The following is a 23,630-nucleotide window of genomic DNA, read 5'->3' on the forward strand; positions in this document are numbered from 1 at the left end:
GTCTTGCTCTGGTGGTCAGGGCCTTGCTCAGTAAAGCTTTAATCCAGTTATCTGCTGATGGGTGGGTTTGCACTCCTTCCCTTGTAGATATTTGGCCTGAGGCAACCTAGCCCTGGGCTCTATGGTAGGGTTAATGGTGAACTCCAAGAGGGTTTATGCCAAGGGGGATCTTCCAGTGCTGCCCCTGTGAGCCCCTGCTGACCTGCCTCCACAGGAGGCCCTCCAACACTAGCAGGTAATTTTGGTTCAGTCTCCTGTAGGGTCACTGCTTTGCTCCTCCGGGTCTTGGCAAGCACAAAATTTTGTGTGTGCCCTCCAAAACTGGAGTTTCTGTTTCGCTCAGTCCTCTGGAAGGCCTATAATCAAATCCCACTGTCCCTCAAGGCCAGACTCCCTTGGGATTCCCAGTCCCTTTGTTGGGTCCCCAGGCTGGGAAGCCTGACATGGGGTTTAGAACCTTCACAATAGTGCGAGAACTTCTTTGGTATTACTGTTCTCCAGTCTGTGGGTCACGCACCAGCAGGTATGGGGTTTGATTTGATCATGACTGCCCCCGCTTCAATCATCTCGCGGTGGCTTCTTCTTTGTCTTTGGATGTGGAGTATCTTTTTTTGGTGTGTTCCAGCATCCTCCTGTCAATGGTTGTTCAACAGCTAGTTGCAATTTTGGTGCTCACTGGAGGAGATGACCACACATCCTTCTACTCTGCCATCTTCCATCCACTGTTTTTTGAGGCAATGTTCCAGAAGAAATAACTGAGTTAGTTGGTTAGTTAGCTAGTTAACTAATTTGTTTGCTTGTTTAAATCCCACATGAAATTTCAGCTCATGTAGTATACTTTAGTATACTCTGCATAGTGAATACATGAGTATATGGATATACATAAGCTGCTGCTGCTGCTGCTGCTAAGTCGCTTCAGTCGTGTCCGACTCTGTGCGACCCCACAGACGGCAGCCCACCAGGCCCCGCCGTCCCTGGGATTCTCCAGGCAAGAACACTGGAGTGGGTTGCCATTTCCTCCTCCAATGCGTGAAAGTGAAAAGTGAAAGTGAAGTCGCTCAGTTGTGTCCGACTCCTAGCGACCCCATGGACTGCAGCCTACCAGGGTCCTCCGTCCATGGGATTCTCCAGGCAAGAGTACTGGAGTAGGGTGCCATACATAAGATAAATCTCATTAACTTCCAAATTTTTCCAATTTATTTTTTTTGCTGGGATTTTGGTAAAGTTAAATACAGTGTATGAAATAGAAGCCAGATCATGGGGCTACAGCTTCCAAGGAAATAAATGCAGTGAGATATGTCTTCAGTTGAGCCATGAACTTTATGGGGCTTTGAGAGTGATGAATGAGAGGAGAAAGGAGCAACATCCCATCCTGGATTCTAAACTCTTGATTTCTTTCCTCCATGTGTCACTTGCTACTGTTTTTCCCCTGGATAAAAAGATGCAGATCCTAAAGACCCCCTTTAGAGGTCTGGGTGGCCCTCCTCGTGCCCATCTGTAAGGGGTGTGCTGGCCAGCATGGCCATTCCCACATGGACAAAGGCAGCTGGACCCACCCTCTGAAATGATTTCTGCTCAGGCAATATATAGACTCTTGATTTGTTCCTTCTAGAGTAAGGCCGCAGACTTAGGGCTTCCTTGGTGGCTCAGCAGTAAAGAATCCTTTTGGAATGCAGGAGACGCAAGTTCGATCCCAGGGTCAGGAAGATCCCCTGAAGAAGGGAATGGCTACCCATTCTAGTATTCTTAACTGAAGAATCCCATGGACAGAGGAGCCTGGTGGGCTACAGTCCACAGGGTTGCAAAGAGTCAGACATGACTGAAGCAACTTAGCATGCGTGCAGACTTCTCGGGTCAAGGACAAAGTCATACTCAGGTTGGTGTCTCTAGCACTTTGCCCGTGACCTGGTAAAAAAGGGAGGGACAGATGCATCCCAAAGTGGGTGGGAGGGACATGAAGCTAATAGGACTGTGAGTGAGCAACAGCAGCAATCTGGGCTCTTCCCATCCTACAAAATGGACTAAAGTCACCTTGGATCATCTCTATCTTTTCCTACTTGGATTTCTGTGTGGTAGAGAGGCCTTAGTTGAACCATATGAAATTTCATCTTTGTGGGTCAAAAATTCCCGACAATTGAAGTTTCAATTGAATAGTAGGCAGAGGGGTTAAGAGTATTTATTTGAGAGGCAGAGATGGGAGTTTGAATTCTGACCTCTGCTTAGAAACCTGTGTGATATGAGACAAGTTATGTAACACTTCCAGGCTTCAATTTCTCTGTCGAATTGGGAATGACAAAATCTGTGTAGTTGTAAAGATTGAAATAAGGTTGTATGTGTTGGTCACGTTCTCCAAGGTTCTATCTGCCTCTTCTCTCCTCAGCGTAGTCTGCCTTTCCTCACCTCCCCACCCCCAACACACACAGCCTGCAGTGTACTTTCTGCATCCTGCAAGTCATTATACTGTTTGCTATTTTCAAACTTGATTGAAACAGGTTTAAAAACAAGGCATTCAGTTGTGCTTTTTTCCTATTAAAATCAGAAATTTCAATGCATGCAGAAAGCATTTTTTAATTTAATTATTCAAGCTAATGGGTTTTATTGTAATGAGGTTTTTTAAAACCATTATGATGGGCAAAGGGCTGAGGCTTAAAATATTTTCATTTACAGATATGCTCTGCTTTAATGAAACCCCATATGTAAAAACCTAAACTTAGGTAAATTGGAAGCTTTGTCTACGGTTTATATTGTTTACATTACAAAAGAGGTATTCTGCCTTACAAAGCATATGTTTCAGAGTTCCTTTCAAGAGTGAGATCCCTGTGGTACACTGAGAAAGCAATGTGAGTTATTACCATGTTATTTACACACAGGTGTTAGGTGTGAAGCAGGTTTCACCCAGGGAGAGTGGTGGGCTGCCGTAGAAATGGCTCAAAATTTCATAATCAGTCAGAGAAGAGGAACTGAGATGTGGAATGACATCCTTGGCAGAAGAGAAGAGGATTCAACGTTAGACTTTCAGGGCTCCTATCAGATCTTGATGTGAAGGCATCTGTCAAAGGCACCATTATATCCCGTTAGCTAAAACTAAGTGGTGTTTAGCCATTAAAGCCATGGAAAAGGAATTGGGAGTTGTATTTTCTCTCTCCTCTAGTTTCAGAGTGGATACCCTTGACGTGTTCATGCTTAGCTCAGTTCCCCTTTACAAAGCCATTCTTTCCATCCTAGAGGATGCAGTGAAGCCTTGTTAACAGTTTTAATAGCCTGTGGACTCTTCAGACGGAAACTCTGGCCTTGTTACCCTTCCCACCCCCAACTTGAGAACCATTTGCTGAAGACCCTCTTGAGCTTCCACAATGAAATAAGTTGTTATAAAAGCCAAATCATCAGTTGTGCCATTAAAAAACAAAAGCAAGTCACCCAAACCATACTTAAAAATTTTCTTGAACCATTTAATTAAATAAAACGTAAAATCTGTTAAAATGGATATGACTTGTTAATAAAGCTATTGAATGAGGTTTTTTTGTTCAAAAGGATTGGTTAAAACCAATGTCAGCAAATCAAGGCCAGTTTGTGTAGTTGGTTGCAAGACAGGAATAGCCTTATTCTATGGAAGTGAGCAAAACTGAATTTATCTCACAATCTACATTATGAGAGTTTGAAAAGTCATTTTTTGATATTTTAGACCTATGGTCTTTGAAAGGAAACCCTCATTGTAGGATTATAGTAGAATCAGATCCTTGGATACGATCACAAAATATAATTGCTTTTTTTATCTATTAAGGGAAAGCAAATTATCTTTAAAAGAAAAGGCAAGAAGGAATGTGGTAGATGTATATCAAAGGAAAAGAGAAGAAACCAACATGATGAATTACAGCTAAGGCTTAAATATGTAAGTTATCTCTCTTCCTTTTGTTACCAAAAGTAGAATTCAATCATTTATTCCCACTTTCCAAATGCAATAGAAAACCAGTCTCCCCAGGACCTAGAATGGTGCCTAGGACAGAACAACCCACTTAATAAACAAGCTAGTTGGCATTTACAGAAGTGTGCTATCTCTTTAGGCATGGGATGGGTGTGGTCCATCATGGGGCAGGATCTGGTAGCAGCGACCAGACCCTTTTCAGAGACATAGTCGCACATTGGGTCGGCACTGGTGGTAAACAGAGAGCCACACCCCATTCACTGCACCCCGGTTGGGAACAGCCACCTATGGGCTACAGGGTTCCTGGGAGGGGTACTGGCCATGGTAGGATTTCAAGTGCCAGAGAGAGTAGATGGAGAGGTACAGGAATAAGCAGAGGAGCGAAAGGTCACAGCCAGTCTGGAAGGTGGCAAGCCTGCTGCCAACTCCTGATATTTGAGGTCAGAGTCTGCTATGGGAACTCACATCAGATTGAACCTGAAGGTGGGAGACCACTGTTCCTAGCTGTACAAATACACTAAGGCTGACAATAGACGATGCCACGGATTTAACGTGTTTATAGTTTCCTAGATGGTGAAAGAAACAAGAAAGGCTTTCAAATCTATGACCTACTAGCCTCTCATAAAGTACTACTGATTTACATATCAGCAAAGGAATAATTATGAAGAGGGTTGATTTGAATTAAGGTTTCCTCAAAACATCCCATTAATACTGGTCCCAGAAATAATCTAGAATAGATATCTCGTGTTATCCTTTAATGAGGTCCTTCTCCCTCTGTGTCAGGAAGGCATGAAACGGCACCCTGAAGCTAGGTAATTCAAAGAGAGTTTTATTACAGGAACTGTTTACAGAAACATGGGCTAGATTTAGGAAACCAACAAGAATAGTGCAGTGCTGCAGAGTGTCGGTAGTAGGGAGCCAGTCCACCCTCAGGCATGAAGGACAGTGAACAGAGAAACTTCTCCACTCGTCTGTGTAGAGAATTGCAGCGGGTGGGGAGCTGAGAAAATCAACACTCCAGTCGAACTGTCCCCACCTGCTCAACTCCTGCGAAATGTCTCACTGGCTGAACCCAATCAAAAGTCAAAGAGCACACAGGCCAGCCTCCAGGGCATAGTAGGATGGAGAAGGGTGGACAGTAGACCTGGAGGATGCAAACAGAAGCACATCTTCATTGGAAAATTAATTCTTATTGAGAAAGTCACCACAGAGACATTGCAAACTGAATGCAAATATTCATGAGAAATTGATGAAATCAACCCCATTTGACTCTTTACCATGTTTAATATTGGTGGTGTATTGTTAGTTGCTCAGTTGTGTCCGACTCCTTACAATCCCGTGGACTGTAGCCTGCCAGGCGCCTCTGTCCATGGAATTCTCCAGGCAAGAATACTAGAGTGGGTAGTCCTTCCCTTCTCTAGGGGATCCTCCTAACCTGGGGATCAAACCCTGGTCTCCTGCATTACAGGAAGATTCTTTTACTGTCTGAGCCACCTGGTACATTTCATGTCATAAAAACACTCTATCAGCAAGAACCTTTAGTTACACTGTGGGCTTCCTGAGGGCTTTATGCTTTGTTCTTTATCCTTAACAACTGGCACTGTTCCTGGCACATCATACATGTCCAACAACTATTAATATTTATTGAATGATGGAGTTATTATTCATTACTTTGAATAAATTAAAGATGTATGTTCTATTTTATGTTCTTCTCTTGTCAAAGGAAGCACGATCCAGAAAAAAAGAAAGAAAAAAATGCAGTCCCAGGAAACCTCTTTGATCTTCTACTCACATGATTGAAAATTCTTCCTAAAGTATAACATTGGCTGTCCCCACCATTCTAAGAGGATTATATTAAGCATGAAGGAATATGTCTTTGATGACTGAGAATGTAGCAACACTCAGGATGTCATTCTAAATTGTAGGCGTGGGCAGTGGGGCTGACTTTCAAGACACTCAAGGTTTTAAACACAAATAAATAAGCACATGGTGTGGGAATTGCCACATCACGTCAGACTAGTGGTTTATCCTGCCAAGAATTCTCTAGTAGGGCTGAATGTCCTACCCCTTTCCTTAAGCATGAACTCTCTAATTGATGTAGGGATGGGCTTGTTAGGTTCCAGAGAGTAGAGATTTTACATCTTCGCTAAAAAAATTTTTTTTGCCATTCTCATGTTTTAAATTGTGTTCTGGTACTTTCCCAGTTTCCCAAAATGACTTAACTCTCTTTATTACATTAAGTCTCCAAAATTTATTTTTTCTATTGCACTTCAATAGATTTTTTTCCTCTTTTACATCAACCGGGTAAGGGTTAGGTAGTGTTATTTTCTTTGCTCAAATATTTCTTTAAATGGGATACTTGAAACTGGCTCTTAAACTGTGTATAATTTAAGTTCCTTGGTGAGGTGGTTTTCAGTCTGAGGGCTCTTCAACAGACTCCTCTGAATCTCTTCTAGTCTTGAAAACCATTGATCTGCACCCCCTTGATGCTCTGGTTCAGGGTAGGTCACAGGGACACATAGGTCATAAAACACTGATGTCTGCAACCTAGAAAGAGGATTGTAACTTGCTTATGTGGATTTTCTTTGGATAATTCTGTTTATTCCCAGAGTGATTTCCTGGCAGTGGTCTCTGGTAATTTCCTGTGGTCCAGACAGGAAAAATGTACATGGAGATAGATAAAAGCCAGAAAAATTTAAACATGAAATAGATTTAAAAAAAAATTTTTAAGATAAAAATCACCTCTATCATTCAGAGAAAACCATTGTTTACATTTAATGTCTATACCAACAGTCTTTGGGGGAAAACATTGGCCACATTTTTAATAAGCTGGGACAATACTATTTAGAACTCTCCTTTTATCTCTTCTAAATAACGCATTAGGGATATTTTTTCATGTTGCTATTCTTTTACATCATTTGAAATGACTGCGTAATATTCCACTCCATCAGTGTTCATGATTTATTCAACGAATATCTTGTTTCCAATTTTCTTCTCATTACTGATGTTCTCGTGGCCATCTTAATGCCTAAATATTTGTACATGCCAATATGGAGAAATAACTGAGTTGAACTTCAAGATCAAAGAGCATCCAAAATATGGAGGATTTTGATACAGCTCGGCCACATGGCTGAGCTTTGGAATCTTATCTTTGGAAAGACCGAGAATTTGAGATACTTGGAAAGATAAGGAGAAAATGAGGCTATTTGAGAAGAATATGACGAGTATCAACGGTGAGGAAGACTTTAAAACATTCAGATAAAGAAGTAAGAGATTTGAAGTTAAGCTTATAAATAAAAATATCTAGAGGAAGAAGGTTCATAGGACACTTCAGAAATCTTATTCATTTCCTCCCCAACTTACGTGGAAAACTAACATTTCAGATTAGACATTTCAGCACTTATCCACGTTAGCATGCTTGTTCAGTGGATTATTTCTTAGAATAAAACAGATTGCAGGATCATGGGCTTGACAGTTTAAAAAAAAAAGTTCAAAAGTCAGCCTTGTTGATTTCATGTATCATTTCAAATTCCCCCCAACAAAGCAAAGCTGCAGAAGGGTATCTAACCACCTCCAGCCTTATGACCTTTGAAATTAGAGACGTGAAATGAATGTAGTGACATGTCTGACTCCTTTGCGACAAGTCTGATAAGGGTGTTGTCCCAGTTGTCTTAATGTCTGATTGAAATAGAACCTCGGAATAAATATAGCCAGCTGACATTCTCCTTTCAGAACGGTTCACAAACATGATAGGCTTAGGGAAGGATTCTGAGAATGTTTCCAAGGAGGCCATTTCAACCGTGACTTGAGGAAATTAATGATAATGATGATCACCCATTGCTTTGGTTGGCCACAGCATCTGCCCTCCATTCTGGATTTTGTGTAATTCTTCAAGCTAGGATGACCCCCAACCCAGAGCAAACATAAGGTACACCCAGAAGAGAAGGAAGGAGAGAATTCAAGGAGACAAGTGGGAGAAGAGAAGGCAAAGAAAACATGATGCAGATGGAGAGAAAGGAAAGAAATTGCTTCATTGCCATCAGTGGCAGGAGCATGATGATTTGTTAATCCTGATCTCAAGACTTTCTGTGACTTTTCTTTAATGTCAACTTGCGTAGCATTGACCCTTAACATACACATATACAAGCATACACACAAACACCCACAACTTAAATAGTCACCCAGAAACAAAACCAACAGAGTGGATGCCAGAGTCCTTTGATGAGAGGCTGATCTCTGATGAGCCAAACTTGGGAATACCTTCTGAGAAAGTCCTGTTGTGGCCTCTGGTGTGGCCTTCAAGGGCTTGGTCCAACACAGCCCAAGGGCAGGATCTTTGGTGTCCAACTTTTCCAGAACACAAGCCCCTGCTTCTCAACACTGTCACCAGGATGGAGCAATGCTACAGCTGACAGCAGAGACTGGCAGGAGCCTGAGAAAGTACCATAATATTCCAAGTTGCCTTTAGTCTCATTTTTATTTAGGCTAATTTGCATGGCGGGTTTATGCCAAATGAGGATATTTTCCTTTCTCCTTGGAATAGCTTCACATTAAAATATCACTGTTTTCAAAGTGCCCAGATATTACTGGGATGAATAATGAAACAGATGGAAAATAAGAAGGGTGGAGCAAGTTCAGAATGCTGTATACTTGGCGGAATAAATGCGCTTTGCTGATTTCCAGCCTCCGCCTACTTTTCTCATCTGAGAGCACTTTCCCCTCCATCCTGTGGAGATGTAAGGACCAGAGAGGTTCCTGGGAGTTAGCTACCACTGGAGGCACACCAGACTCTCCAGTCCTCCTCGGCACAGCCTAGACAAAGGGCTGGGCGCTGCCCGGCCCAGCTGAGCATGACGTGTTCTAAGGAGCCCGCCTGCCTAGGGAAAACTTCAGGATGTGGGGCTTCGCAACATGCAGAACTCTACCTGAAGCATCAGCCATCTTCCAGAAAGACCCCTAACTCCAGTGCAGTGTGGGTTTTCAGTATATGCAAAGAATGCAAGGAGTTCTTTATCCCTTTCCAGTTAGACCAAAGCAGGAAGCAACCACCAGCTAAATATTCGACTGACCCTGGTTCATAGCTTTGCGCTGCTGGTGACACGGTCATTTTGAGCCTCCTCGCGGCAGCAGCCAGACAGATGGATCCCATGGCTGTCCCCCCCAGTTGTAAGTGTGTTTCTGTGTCCCTCCTCTACCCAGACCTAGCCCACCCTCCACGTGAAATGCCAGCAGCTCTTCCAGAAACCTCTCCCATGCAGATGCCTGCTTTCTGTACCAAGTTCTCTCTCCGCTAAACAATTTAGAGATTAATAATGAAGCAACAGGATAGAGATTAAAAAGCCATCTGGCGAGCAGTCCCTGACACAGCTTAAAATATCCACAAAAACAAAAAGAGAAGCCAGCTCACAGTGAAAGCAAGGACTTGGGAGTCAGACAGATCCGAATTCAATTTCTCGATCTGCTGCTCCCTAGTTGTGTAGCTGGGGAGTGGTTACTTAACCTCTTCATGCTTTCATTCTGGAAATAATAGTAATATTTGCCTTATAGGAGGGACTTCCCAGGTGTCCCTAGTGGTAAAGAATCTGCCTGCCAATGCAGGAGATGCAAGAGACATCTCTGTCTCTTGATCTCTGGGTGGGGAAGATCCCCTTGGAGAAGGAAATGGCAACACACTCCAATATTCTTGCCTGGAGAATCCCATGGACAGAGGAGCCTGGTGGGCTGCAGTCCATGTGGTCGCAAAGAGTTGGACATGACTGACAGAGCAAAGGAAGGAACCTTATAGGGTTTTTGAATGAGCTGATTATAATTATAAACTGTCTAAGCAAGATAAATGTCAATTATGACAACTACTAGCCTTGCAGCTGGGCTGGATCATCCTGGGGGAGAGGTTCACTAACTTCCCGAGTGATGGAGCCAGATTAAAAATGCCCTGGGAGGGGGAGATCCATTCATGTCTGGCTGCTGCAATCAGCAAAAGCCTGTAAAGGGGCCAGAAGGCTCACGTCCCCGACCCTGAGTCTGCTTTTTGGGATCAGGAGCTCACAGAGCCATGGTTCATTCATTCATTTGCTCACAGAATAGATATTTAGTCAGTGCCCAGGAAGTGCCTAGTAAGGAGGGAAATACAGAGTCATGAACAAAGCTACCCTCATGGAGCTTATGTTCTAATAGAGAAAATGGGTTAAGGACAATGCCTGGTTGTTTTTACTGATTAGTTTTATCTTCATTCAAAGGGATCTGTAAGCATCTTGAGGGCAGAGAACAGTTCTTTTTTTAAAAAAATTTTTTAATTGAAGTATAGTTGATTTACAGGCTTCCCTGGTGGCTCAGAGGGTAAAGAATCTGCCTGCAACGCAGGATATGCGGGTTCCATTCCTGGGTCAGAAGATCCCCTGGAGAAGGGAATGGCTACCCACCCTAGTATTCTTGCCTGGAGAATCTCATGAACAGACTAGCCTGGCTGGCTACAGTCCATGGGGTTGGACGTGGCTGAGTGACTGAGCACACACAAATAGTTGAGTCACAATGTTGTGTTAGTTTTAGGTGTACAGAAAAGTGATTTAATTTTACATGTTATATGATATGTTATACATAGATGGAGAAGGAAATGGCAATCCACTCCAGCACTTTTGCCTGGAAAATCCCATGGATGGAGGAGCCTGATAGGCTACAGTCCGTGGGGTCGCAAAGAGTCGGACACAACTGAGTAACTTCACTTCACTATACATAGATATTCTTTTTCAGATCCTTTTCTGTTATAGGCTATTACAAGAAGTTGAATATAGTTCTCTGTGCTATACCATAAATCCTCATTTATCTATTTTATATTTAGTAGTGTGTATCTCGGAGAAGGCAATGGCACCCCACTCCAGTACTCTTGCCTGGAAAATCCCATGGGCGGAGGAGCCTGGTGGGCTGCAGGCCATGGGGTTGCTAAGAGTCGGACATGACTGAGCAACTTCACTTTCACTTTTCACTTTCCTGCATTGGAGAAGGAAATGGCAACCCACTCCAGTGTTCTTGCCTGGAGAATCCCAGGGACAGGGGAGCCTGGTGGGCTGCCGTCTATGGGGTTGCACAGAGTCGGACATGACTGAAGCGACTTAGCAGCAGCAGCTGCTGCAGCAGTGTGTATCTGTTAATTTCAAATTCATAATTTATCTCTTCCCCCTTTCCTCTTTAGTAATCATAAATTTGTTTTTTATGTCTGTGAGTCTGTTTCTGTTTTGTAAGTAAGTTCATTTCTATATATATTTTCAGATTCCACATATAAATGATATCATATGGTATTTGTCTTGCTCTTTTTGACTTCACTTAGTGTGATAATCTCTAGGTTCATCCATGTTGCTGCAAATGGCTTTATTACATTCTTTTTCATGGCTGAGCAGTATTCCATTGTGTATATGTACCACATCTTCTTTATCCATTCCTCTGTTGATAGATATTTAAGTGGCTTCCGTATCTTGGCTATTGTCAGTGGTGCTGGAGACGAATTCTTATAGTCCAATTGCCCACAACCATCTTCTGACGAATGAGATATCACAATAACAGCTGACGTGTACTGGGAGCTCATCACAGGCTGTTGTCCCAAGTCCTCATGGGTGTCACCTCACAAACTTCATACCACGCCACGAGGTGGTGCTTTTATTATCTCCAGAGGAGGTAGTAAAGGCCCAGAGAGGTTAACTACATCACATGGGGTAGTAAGTGGCGGTTTAGCTTTAGAAATGCTGTTATGCCCCTGAATTGGGCCCTCTCAAAATCTATGTGTTTGAACAATGAAGTCCTAACCCTGGGGTCCTAGAATGTGACCGCATTTGCAGAAAGGGTCTTTAAATACGCAATTAAGTTAGCTGAGGTTGTTGCTGCTACTACTAAGTCGCTTCAGTTGTGTCCGACTCTGCGCGACCCCATAGATGGCAGCCCACCAGGCTCCCCCGTCCCTGGGATTCTCCAGCAAGAACACTGGAGTGGCTTGCCATTTCCTTCTCCAATGCAGGAAAGTGAAAAGTGAAAGTGAAGTCGCTCAGTCATGTCCGACTCGTACCGACCCCATGGACTGCAGCCCACCAGGCTCCTCCGCCCATGGGATTTTCCAGGCAAGAGTACTGGAGTGGGGTGCATTGCCTTCTCTGTGAGGTTGCTGAGATCGTTAGGACAAGGCCTAATCCGCTATAACTGGTGTCCTCCTGAGAAGAGACGTTTGGACACAGAAAGTTACAGAGGGAAGACCCTGTGAAGGTGCCAGGAGAGAGTGGCTGTTTAGCCATCCAGCTGTGATCCTTTGTTGTGGCAGCCCTGGCATGTGAATAAATGGACTTAATGAGTATTGAAAGATCTGAAGACTCTGCTTCACTTATGAGCCTGCCACTCTGGCCTTGCCATCACTGGGGGACAGTTCTGGTCCTCTGAACACCTGGTGTCCGCAGTTCTGAACACATCCTAGTAGCCAGAAGTATTCATCTTTATCACACAAAAACTGTGACGCCCTGGCAGACGCCAGGCACAATTCATGGAACTAGACTTTTCCATCCGCTGATTCACTGACCACTCAACTAATGATATTGATAACTATTATGGCTCAGGCACTGTTCTGGGAATATAAAGGTGACCAGATAGTTTCAGGGAAGTAGCATATGAAAAATGTAAAATTTATTTAATCAGGTCATCATGCTAATGAAATTAAAATAATCTATATGATAAGAATTAAAAGGATGAAATGGGCTTCCCAGATGGCTCGGTGGTAAAGAATCTTCCTGCCAATGCAGGAGACGCAGGAGATGTGGGTTTGATCCCTGAGTTGAGAAGATGCTCTGGAGAACAAAGTGGGTACACACTCCAGTATCCTTGCCTGGAAAATCCCATGGGCGGAGGAGCCTGGTGGGCTACAGTCCCTGGGGTCCCAAAGAGCCAGACACGATTCTAGGGACTGAGCACACAGCACAGTTCTAAGAGAAGAGTTGACAGGGACAGCTGACTTTGGAAGAGGGAGCAGAAAAGGCTCAGGCTGACAAGGTGTGCAGGAGTTAACTAAGCAAAGAGAAGACCTAGGATTCCAGGCAGAGGAAACAGCCAGGGCAACGTTTCAATAAAATGGACTCACACACCAGCTCTGCTCCTCATTGCTGGCAGAATGGAGGAAGGAGAGATGGCAAAGGAGGAAACAAGAAGGGGAGGAGAGGAGACAGAGGAGAAGGGAAGGAGAAAACGAATAGAAATTGAAATCCACAAGCCAAGCAGTGTGCTTGGCGTCTTCATACAGCGCAGCCTGTATTTTCAGCTGTCACAGACACAGCTTCGCGGGACAAGGGGGAGGCAGGAGAGGTGCCCTGTCTGACCCTGGGAGAGCCATCTCCTTCCATTTCATGCCTGGCGTTGACTCCGGCTCTGCAGCTCCATGGACACTGAGGTTTTCCCAGACCACTGTGGCCTGGCACACCTTGGCAAGACCCCTGCAGCTCACTCTCAAAAGCAGGGCATCAGCCCAGCGGTGCTCTTGGAAAGCTTGCCACACACAACCAATTAGGTCCCTGGACCTTCCCTGCAGCCCAGCTACCGCATTCCATCGCCTTTGCAGCCTCCCTGCAGGATTGTGAACAAAGTCTAGGAGGACTGGTGAAAATAACAGGGGGTCAGGAAACCAGAGGAGTGTGATGGGATGTGCTGCAGGGTTCACATTCTCAGGCAAAGTCCAAGACAGCAGAAAGAATTTATAGACTGAAACCAAGACCGGGAATATATGCAGAGAGATAAACTGGGCTATTTTAAATTGCTGCCCAAGAAGTGCTTTCATGCTATATATATATGAAAGAAAAAGAGAAAGAAAAGCAAGGGCTTCAACTCAGATCAAAAATATTTCCACAGACATTTACATGCCACTTTCAAAAGGCCCAGCAGCATAAGGTCAAAGAAATTCCTTTTATTTTCTATAATTCACCATTGCTCTGAGCTCTGACTCTTGCCTCCCTCTTTTACTAAAGAACACAAGTAACAGCTAAATGAATTTAGCTAACACAATATCTCTGAAGGACTGGGAGTCTTATCCTCTACCTAGTTCAGCATTCATATTTAAGTCTACATGAGAACTTTGTTTTAAATTTTGATTCTAGGAAAAGCTTTGTTTCCTTTCCAATAAGAAAAACTACACTGGAATGATACAGAGAAGATTAGCATGGACCCTGCACAAGGCTGACACAAAAATTAATGAAGTGTTCCATATTAAAAAAAAAACAAAACAAAACTACAGAACTTACTAAGTTCCCCCTTTCACATGACTACCAGGAAGCTCAGATCATGGTTAAGATTCAACTGTGGCAATTATGTTGGTCCTTATGCTTATAACCCTTCCCTGGTGGCTCTGAGGATAAAGCGTCTGCCTGCAATGCAGGAGACCCAGGTTTGATCCCTGGGTTGGGAAGATCCCCTGGAGAAGGAAATGGCAACCCACTCCAGTGTTCTTGCCTGGAGAATCCCATGGACAGAGGAGCCTGGTGGGCTACAATCCATGGGGTCGCAAAGAGTCAGACACGACTGAGCGACTTCACTTTCTTTCTATGCTTATAATTACCGTTCCCTTGGTTTGGTCCTGATTTTCTATTTCATATTTGTACTTATGGCTCTGTGCATTTATTTTTCTTGGAATTACTGTGCCTTCTTTGGGAAAAGAGAGTATAAATTTTTAAAATGCAATTCTGTTATACATCTTTGAACTGAATTTCTCAAACTAAGAATTCCTAAATAACTCCTGTCCTTGGTCATGGTTTTAGTAGCCTTAGTCACTCTGATGTGACAAAGAGACATTGTCTTAGCACCTCTAGCCTCCACAGGAAATAACGTGAAGGCAGAGTGCATTATTTATCTATTGCTACACTTAAAAGAGTTTAGCAGCTTAAAACAACCAACATTTTTTATCTCACACAGTTACTGTGAGTCAGGAACATGGGAGCAGCCAAACTGGGAGGCTCTGGACTAGAGGCTCTCTTGAGATTTCAACCGAAATGCTGCCTGGGGCTGCAGTCAGCTGAAGGCTTGACTGAGGCTGGAGGGTCAGTTTTGAGAGAGGCTGTCCTATCCACCCCCAAACCCAATGCCAGCCAGTGATCCAAGAGAGAAAGCAAGGCTAAGCCTCCTGCCTTTTATGTCCTAGTCTCAGGGGTCACACTGGACAGAAGGCATCACTTCTACCACTTTCTATTCACTAGAAGTGAGTCACTAGTGAGTACAGACCAACCACACTCCAGAGAGAGGACCAGCACCCTGTAGGATGGGGGGAGTATCAGAAAATCGAGGGACATACTTTTAAAACACTGCTCAGAATATAAAGCTATTTTCATTTTTAAAAAAGTACATACATGTACCAAGGCACAGCTTGGTATCCAACCTGCCTTCACCTAGATGCAAACCAGGACAGAAAAAAAGCTTGAAAAAGAAAACGCTTTTCCTCAATGTATGTGCTGCTGGCAAGCATCCTGCAAAGGCAAGGCTCCAAAGAAGTTCCAAACACAGGCATACGTGGGAGAGAGAACATGTCCCCAGATGGAGAGGGAATAAGAGAGAGACACTAGACATTGCAAAAGGGAAGAAAAAGCACTACATTTCTAGCCAATCTGAAAAGTCAGCCTCACTTGAGACCAGAAGGGAAGACCAAAGCCAGGGTGATAAGGTCTAATGTATCTATAAATTACTTCATCTTTTGTCAAGCCGTCTAGTTAGACCCCAGGTGGGAAAAACGAGTGGTGACTCAGAAAGCAAGGCTGGTGATAAGAGCTGAGTTCATCTCTGGAGGTGATGAGGGATGCTGGTGAGAGGGAGGCGGAAGGGTTAATCACAGCTAGAAATGTAATCGATGTCGCCAGGAGAAATCCAGTAACTCCACTCGGCCCAGTGTGTGTCCCTGCTGTTCTGGATCCATGTCGCAGATGCAGTTAGCGTTTCATTAGTCTAGAGATTGCCCCCTCATAGTGAAAGAGGCGAATGGAAGGCAGGGACGCTTTCTAATTCATCTTACTCTGCTGGCCTTTGAGAGCAAACAGCTAGTGCTGAGGTCGATTCACAAGATACTCGGGTTTTCTTCTCCTTAAAGTCATCTTTGCTCTTGCAAAATTGCCATAAAATACTCCAATACGCACCAGCTAAGTAACCAGCTCCGTGAGGTGTGTAACATCCTTGTCATGTGGGAATTAACTAGCCTAAAATATGGATGAGCCAGGGAGTATATCATGGATTAAAGCATGTGGCTTAGAGCTTTTTTTCTGTATTAAGAAATCCAGATGCCTAAGGATATTCCATTTGTTCATTCAATCAAACTTAACTGCACATGAGCCCCACCCCCTGGGGCCACCTCCCCACCCCACACCATCCATGTGCCAAGCCGGCAGAGGGCACCTCCCTTGTGGGTGCAGACGATAGATGTTTTCCTTTGGCACGAGATCCCACAATAGGGATGTGGCAGAAATGGAGACGAAGAACAAGAAATGAACACAGGGATCTTAAGGTGGCAGCCCCTGGGTAAGGGGGAGTGTGCGTTTTTGGGCTTTTACCCCTCACTGGCCAAGAGTCCACCTTTCTAGGTCCCATGGGAAGTGCATCCGTGCGGGACTCTGGGGCAGGCACCAGACGCGCCAAGGAAGAGAAGCCTTAGGCGACCAAGGTGAGGCCGGGGGTGGGGGAGGCTAATGGCTCTGTTGGTGACTCACTGAAAAGGTGAACAAAGGCCGTGAGACAAGGCCTGGAGGTGACCAGACAGTGACCAGAGGAGAGGGTGAGACAACAGTTCAGAGACATTACTTTCGCAGTCATCTAGCCGGAGGTGACTGGAGAAGGCAATGGCACCCCACTCCAGTGTTCTTGCCTGGAGAATCCCAGGGACAGAGGAGCCTGCCGGGCTACTCTCTATGGGGTCTCACAGAGTCGGACATGACTGAAGCGACTTAGCAGCAGCAGCAGCCAGAGGTGACAGGGACCTGACTTCAGGCTTTATCTGCGGGGACGGTGACTGATTCAGAGAGGGCCTTGCAGACTAGATGTGGTGAAGAGAGACAAAGGCACCAACACTGAGGCTTCTTCCCTGGGTTCTCCCCTGGCTACCTGGGTAGCAGGTAAACCATGGACTGGGTGGAGGAGGACGACGGGACCCGAGAAGCCTGGGGAGGGCTGAAAATCAGGGCGGAATCTGGCAGTAATGGAGACCAAGGCTTAGGGGAGGGACCGCAAAGTGCCAACAACTGTCCAGTTGACGTGCAAGGCTGTAAATTACACATCACAGTGGCCCCCACACTGCGGGATGTCGACAGTTTATGCAAACCAGATGTAGGAACCAGTCATGTTGGCGGCAGATCTGATCCCAGCTTGGGATTTCGTTGTGTGGTTCTGGAAGGACAGAGAAAAATAAAGAGATGAAAAGAGTATGAGAAACCCTAGACCATTTATTACATTTTTTAGGAGGGGTTCTTTTGGATGATGTTTGCAACTTTTTCATATGCTCCAGATTCTAGAGTGAAATCTCTCAGTCGTGTCTGACTCTTTGTGATGCTATGGACTGCAGCCGACCAGGCTCCTCTGTCCATGGGCTTCCCCAGGCAATAATACTGCAGTGGGTTGCCATTTCCTCCTCCAGGGGATCTTCTCGACCCAGGGATCATACCCAGGTCCCTAGTGTCTCCTGCATTGGCAGGTGGGTTCTTTACCACTAGCATCATCTATATTCCTAAATATATGTAATATGATAATTTCTCCTGTCTGTAACTCAAAAAAGAAAAGTACTGTATCTGATGTTGGTGAGATTCATTATTTATAATCTCCCCCACCCTCCGATTTTCTTTTTTTTTCAAATGGCATTGACCAGAAGTCCCTAGCTGGCTTCCCAGGCATTAAAGATGAGCTCTTGAGTGACTTCTTCAGAAGGGCTGAGGTAATGAAAGTTTGCACGGTGTGTCTTGACTTGGCTGCCCAATGTTGGTACTCAGCTGTTCTGGAAATGACGGGTGTATAAAAGCCAAAAGGGCTCTGAGCCACCCTTCCTATTTAGCACTCCATTGGCAAGGCTTTGCTCTGCAGTCATGTTTTGGTTTTTCTTTTTTCATCCTCTGAGTTTTTCTCCTCCTTTCCCCCCATCTTCCTGCCCTTCTCTGTCCCTGCCTTCTCCAGTCCCTAGTGCTGAAAGATGACAAGAATATGCCTGAATCCCCCACAGCACATCCCTGGAGGTCATCTCCTGGAGGGCCACGTGGGTTTTACAACCGCTCCAATTACCCAGAAGGGAGCTGAGCCCTGGGGTCCCAAGGTCACAAGCAGGGGGACCATGGGACCTTAATCCAACTCTGCTGAAGCACGAAGGTTTTTGTGTTTTAAGGCCTTCCCTGTTTTTATGAATATTATTCCGTCTTGAGTGAGTTTTCAAACCCTTGGCATTTGCTTTAAAGGTAAGTCTGCTTTGAAGACTGGTGGAAATTTCAATCACATTCGTATTCATAGTCAAGGAATGAGTGGGAACTAAAAATATCAGCATTTTGGATTTTTTTTTTTTTTTTTTTAATTCTGAAGCCCTGAACAGAAATTCATCCAGTCCTCTGAGGGAGGGGATCTGGCTCCCTGGCCATTGGCACACGACCTCCCCACCCCCCGGCACACAGCCTCAGGGTTAGCCCCTGGCTCCTGGATGCTCCTCCATGGCTCTCCTGCTCAAGCAGTCTTCAAGGCCATCTTTCTAAACATGTAAAATGAAACTTCCTAAATACATTACAGATTTAACAGGTGAGACAATTTGGCTACAGAAAAACCTCAGAGCAGTCAGGGTGTTTGCGTATTAAAAGCCAAATTAGCTGACAAGTATCATCTCCCCTGCATGTGACGTCCAGCAGCTCTAAAACTTATTAGCGAGGCATTGTGGCTGGAGAGAACTCCGTGCTGCTTTCACGCCCATGCTCATTACTTGTGGGCTGGTTCTGCCTGCGCCCTCACAGGGAGGTCAGAGTCTCTGGATGTGAGCGACCCCAGTGAGTGTGGGGTTGCAAACATTTTCCTTGAAAGGCGATTCTAGCACAGACACTGATTTACCACTCATGGCTCTCATGAATCCTTCTTTCTGAAAGAAGAATGGTTCCTTTAAAAGAAAAAAAAAAAAAAAAGATCTCTGAAATCTGTCAAATTTTTTTAAAAATCAGATCTGTCTTTTGGAATATGACTTAAATTAAGACAAGATGACTCAGTCTGCCAATGGTTCATTAAAAACAGACATACCTTAAGAAGGCCATAAGTTTGGACGTGAAGAGGTTGGACACACAGCATCCCTCTGTTTCTGGAGCTCTGCTGTCCCTAAGACAAAGGCAGTTGGAGAGGTTCTCTATTTCCTTCCCACAGGGTCAAGTTGCCCCTTGGCAGTGTGGGTACGTTTTCCGATTGACAGGCTGAGTTAACAGTCTGTAGCCAAGGTAATAACCCTTGGGTAGGGCCATATCAAAGCTGATTATTAAAGTTAATTAATAGGAAGCTTAATGAACTTATCAGCCACCCAACAGTAGAGAAACTGCCAAAGGTCAGTCCTCTGCTGTTTTATTTTAGGTTAAGGACAAAGCAAGAAAATATTTACCAATGAAACAGAACACATGGAAAAATTGCTCAGGATCAGAGGCACCATGGTAACACTCTATTCTGAAGTATTCTGCGGCCAGAAGACAAGTGATAATGATAACAATTTCTGGTAAATTGTATTAGATAATGCTTGTCACAGAGACACAAGCAACTGAGCCATTGTTTCCTTACTATGAACTTATCTCTTCCTTTCATTTAAAATCTGAGGGAAAGAAACGTATCCACGTGAACACTAGTTGCTTTATGGATCAATTGCCTTAGAGTTTTTTGCCAACGCAGAAAACATAATGCCCGGAGAAATGAAAACACTGATGATCACAGTAAGTGTAGAGAAATGTTAACTCCCCGTTCACCTTTGCATCTACCCATCCCCACCCAGCACTATTGACCAAATCTTATCTGATGGCTAGATTCATCCTTACTTGGGGGCCGGAAAAAAATAGTGGTGATGGAATACATAAATACCACCTGTAGGTTACTGCCTATTTGACATTGAGGAATTTCGTCCAAACCCATGGAAGAAAGGACATGGGTTTGGGGCCAGACTGATACAGACTCAAAACATGACTCTGCCACCTACTATTAGGTTGGTGCAAAAGTATTGTGGCTTTGCCTTGTTGAACTTGGCCATTTAATACTGGAATACATTCTTAAATAAATGTGGTTTTATGATACATCATTTTAAAGTTTATTTCTCAGTTTATGTTTTTTTTCACTAATGACTTATTACTTCCTGTGCATTTGATATTTATTTTAGACTATGGAAATGATGTTAGACAGAAAACAAATTCAAGGGATTTTTTAATTTGAGTTCAAAACGGGTCATAGAGCAGTGGAGACAACAGTACATTTGGCCCAGGAACTGCTAACAAGTGCACAGTGCAGTGGCGGTCCAAAAAGTCTTGCAGAGGAGACAAGAGCCCTGAAGATGAGGGGCATAGTGGCTGGCCATCAGAGGTTGGCAAAGACCAGCTGAGAGCGTCATCAGAACTGATCAAGAAGTTGCTTAAGAACTCAGCGATGACATTCTATGGTCATTTGGCATTTGAAGCAAATTAGAACGGTGAAAAAGCTTGATAAGTGGGTGCCTCATAAGCTGACTGCAAATCAAAAAAAAAATCGTCATTTTGAAATGTCATCTTCTCATTCTATGCAACAAGAATGAATCATTTCTTGATCAGATTGTGACATATGATGAAAAGTAGATTTTCTATGACAACAGGCAATGACCAGCTCATTGGTTGGACTGATAAGAAACTCCAAAGCACTTCCTAAAGCCACATATACACCAAAAAAAATGTCATGATCACTGTTTGGTGGTCTGCTGTCAGTCTGATCAACTAGCGTTTTCTGAATCCTGGAGAAACCATTACATCTGAGAAGTATGCTTTGCAGATTGATGAGATGCACCAAAAACTGCAACGCCTGCAGCCAGCATCGGTCAACAGAAAGGACTGAACTACAACGCCTGACCGCATGTCCCACGAGCAATGCTTCAAAAGCCCAGTGGGATGAGTGAGGTCTTGCCTCATCCACCGTATTAACTTGACCTCTTGTCAACTGACTACCACTTCTTCAAGCATCACAACTTTTTGCCAGGAAAATGCTTCCACAACCAGCATGGGGCAGAAAATGCTTTCCAATGTTTCATTGAATCCTGAGGCACAGATTTTTATGCTACAGGAATAAACAAATTTATTTTTCATTGGCAAAAATGTGTTGACTGTAATGGTTCCTATCTGATTACTAAAGATGTGTTTAAGCCTAGTTATGATTTAAAATTCATCATCCAAAACCACAATTACATTTGCACCAACCTAATAGCTGTGTGCCTCAGGTCAGTTCCTTGATCCTTCTGGACCTGCCTTGCAATGCAGTTATGTGTGATAGAGGCGATGGTGCTGAATGGCCTCACAGTGTTTGGCATTGAGCAGGAACTTCATAAATCATATTAGGTTTAAGTGACAAAGAGTAAGGAACCCATTGACTTACTAATTCCTTTATCTGCATATAATTATGAAGCACATTCTTCTGTTCCCAGTTCTGAAGGAGCCCAAGGTTATCAAAAATCTCCAAGCCTGGTATTCAACAGTTCATGAACCAAGAACTTCCAGATGTTCTAGCTGGATTTAGAAAAGGCAGAAGAACCAGAGATCAAATTGCCAACATCTGTTGGATCATAGAAAAAGCAAGAGAATTCCAGAAAAACAAGTACTTCTGCTTCATTGACTATGCTAAAACCTTTGACTGTGTGGGTCACAACAAACTGTGGAAAATTCTTCAAGAGGTGAGAATACCAGATCACCTTATCTGCCTCCTGAGAAATCTGTATACAGGTCAAGAAGCAACAGTTAGAACTGGACATGGAACAACAGACTGGTTCCAAACAGGAAAAGGAATACATCAAGGCTGTACACTGTCACTTCGCTTATTTAATTTAAATGCGAAATGCTGGACTGGATGAAGCACAAGCTGGAATCAAGATTGCAGGGAGAAATATAACCTCTGATATGCAGATGACACCACCCTTATGGCAGAAAGTGAAGAGGAACTAAAGAGCCTCTTGATGAAAGTGAAATAGAAGAGTGAAAGAGCTGGCTTAGAACTCAACATTCAAATAATGAAGATCATGTCATCTGGCCCCATCACTTCATGCCAAATAGATGGGGAAACAATGGAAACAGTGACAGACTTTATTTTCTTGGGCTCCAAAATCACTGAAGATGGTGACTACAGCCATGAAATTAAAAGACTTATTCCTTGGAAAAAAAGCTATGACCAACCTAGACAGCATATTAAAAAACAGAGACATTACTTTAGCAACAAAGTTCCATCTAGTCAAAGCTTTGGTTTTTCCAGTAGTCATGTATGGATCTGAGAGTTGGACTGTGAAGAAGGCTGAGCGCTGAAGAATTGATGCTTTTGAACTGTGGTGTTGGAGAAGACTCTTGAGAGTCCCTTGGACTGCAAGGAGATCCAACCAGTCCATCCTAAAGGAAATCAGTCCTGAATATTCATTGGAAGGGCTGATGCTGAAGCTCCAATATTTTGGCTACCTGTTGCAAAGAACTGACTCATTGGAAAAGACCCTGATGCTGGGAAAGATTGAAGGCAGGAGGAAAAGGGGATGATAGAAGATGAAATGGTTGGATGGCATCACCAACTTGAAGGACATGAGTTTGAGCAAGCTCTGGGAGTTGGTGATGGACAGGGAAGGCTGGTGTGCTGCAGTCCATGGGATTACAGAGAGTCAGACACAACTGAGAGACTGCCCTGAACTGAAGGTTATATGGGTTTGGTCTCACATGAAGACCCTTCTGGACCTGGGGAAGTGTTCAGCTACTCCACACTGCCCAGGCTTTTATTCCAGTGAGTTGCCTCATCCTCTGTCATCCCCTTCTCCTCCTGCCTTCAATCTTTCCAAGCATCAGGGTCTTTTCCATGAGTCAGTTCTTTACATTAAGTGGCCAAAGTATTGGAGTTTCAGCTTCACCATCAGTCCTTCCAATGAATATTCAGGCCTTAGGGTAGTGGTTCTCAAACTTTGGTCTCAGGACAACACTTAAAAATTACTGAGGACTCCATTTCCTTATTTCTGCTGTAACAAATTACCACAAATTTAGTGGTATAAGACCCTGAAATTTTATTACCTTACAGTTTTGAAGGTTGGAAACCCAAAATTGGTCTTACCGGGTTAAAGAGTCAACAGCGCTGATGCCTTCTAAAGGCTCTGAGGAGAGTCTGTTTCCTTGTTTCTTGCAGTTTCTTGAAACCACTTATATTCCTTGACTCATGACCCCTTCCTCACATGGAAAATGCGAGGGAAAATCTCCACTTTGTCATCATCTCCTAGTGCTTCCTCTGAGCAACTCTCTTTCATAAGGATCTACATGATTACATCAGCCTTATCCAGCTAATTAGGACAATAGAAATTATTGCAAGGTCCTTGATTTAATCACATTTGTAACGTTCTCTTTGTCATATAAAGTAATGTTTGTGGGTTCTAAGAATTAGGATGTGAATAAGTTTTTACATTGTATTTTCTTTTTTGCAGACTTTAAAACATTTTTTACTTGGAGGATTCTTGCTTTCCAATGTTGTGCTGGTTTCTCCTGTA

General features: G+C 43.8%; 1 long non-coding RNA gene and 1 other non-coding gene across 2 annotated transcripts in view; both read left to right on the forward strand.

Moving 5' to 3' along the window:
* The window catches only part of LOC129629994 (uncharacterized), a 49,114-nt gene that overhangs the window by 20,179 nt on the left and 5,305 nt on the right, over nt 1-23,630 (forward strand). The window lies entirely within an intron of this gene.
* LOC129630477 (U6 spliceosomal RNA) lies at nt 14,043-14,148 on the forward strand. The gene has a single exon (XR_008703731.1). It is a non-coding gene; the product is annotated as a U6 spliceosomal RNA (small nuclear RNA).

The sequence above is a fragment of the Bubalus kerabau genome, chromosome 16, assembly GCF_029407905.1.
Source record: "Bubalus kerabau isolate K-KA32 ecotype Philippines breed swamp buffalo chromosome 16, PCC_UOA_SB_1v2, whole genome shotgun sequence".
Classification (NCBI taxonomy): domain Eukaryota; kingdom Metazoa; phylum Chordata; class Mammalia; order Artiodactyla; family Bovidae; genus Bubalus; species Bubalus kerabau.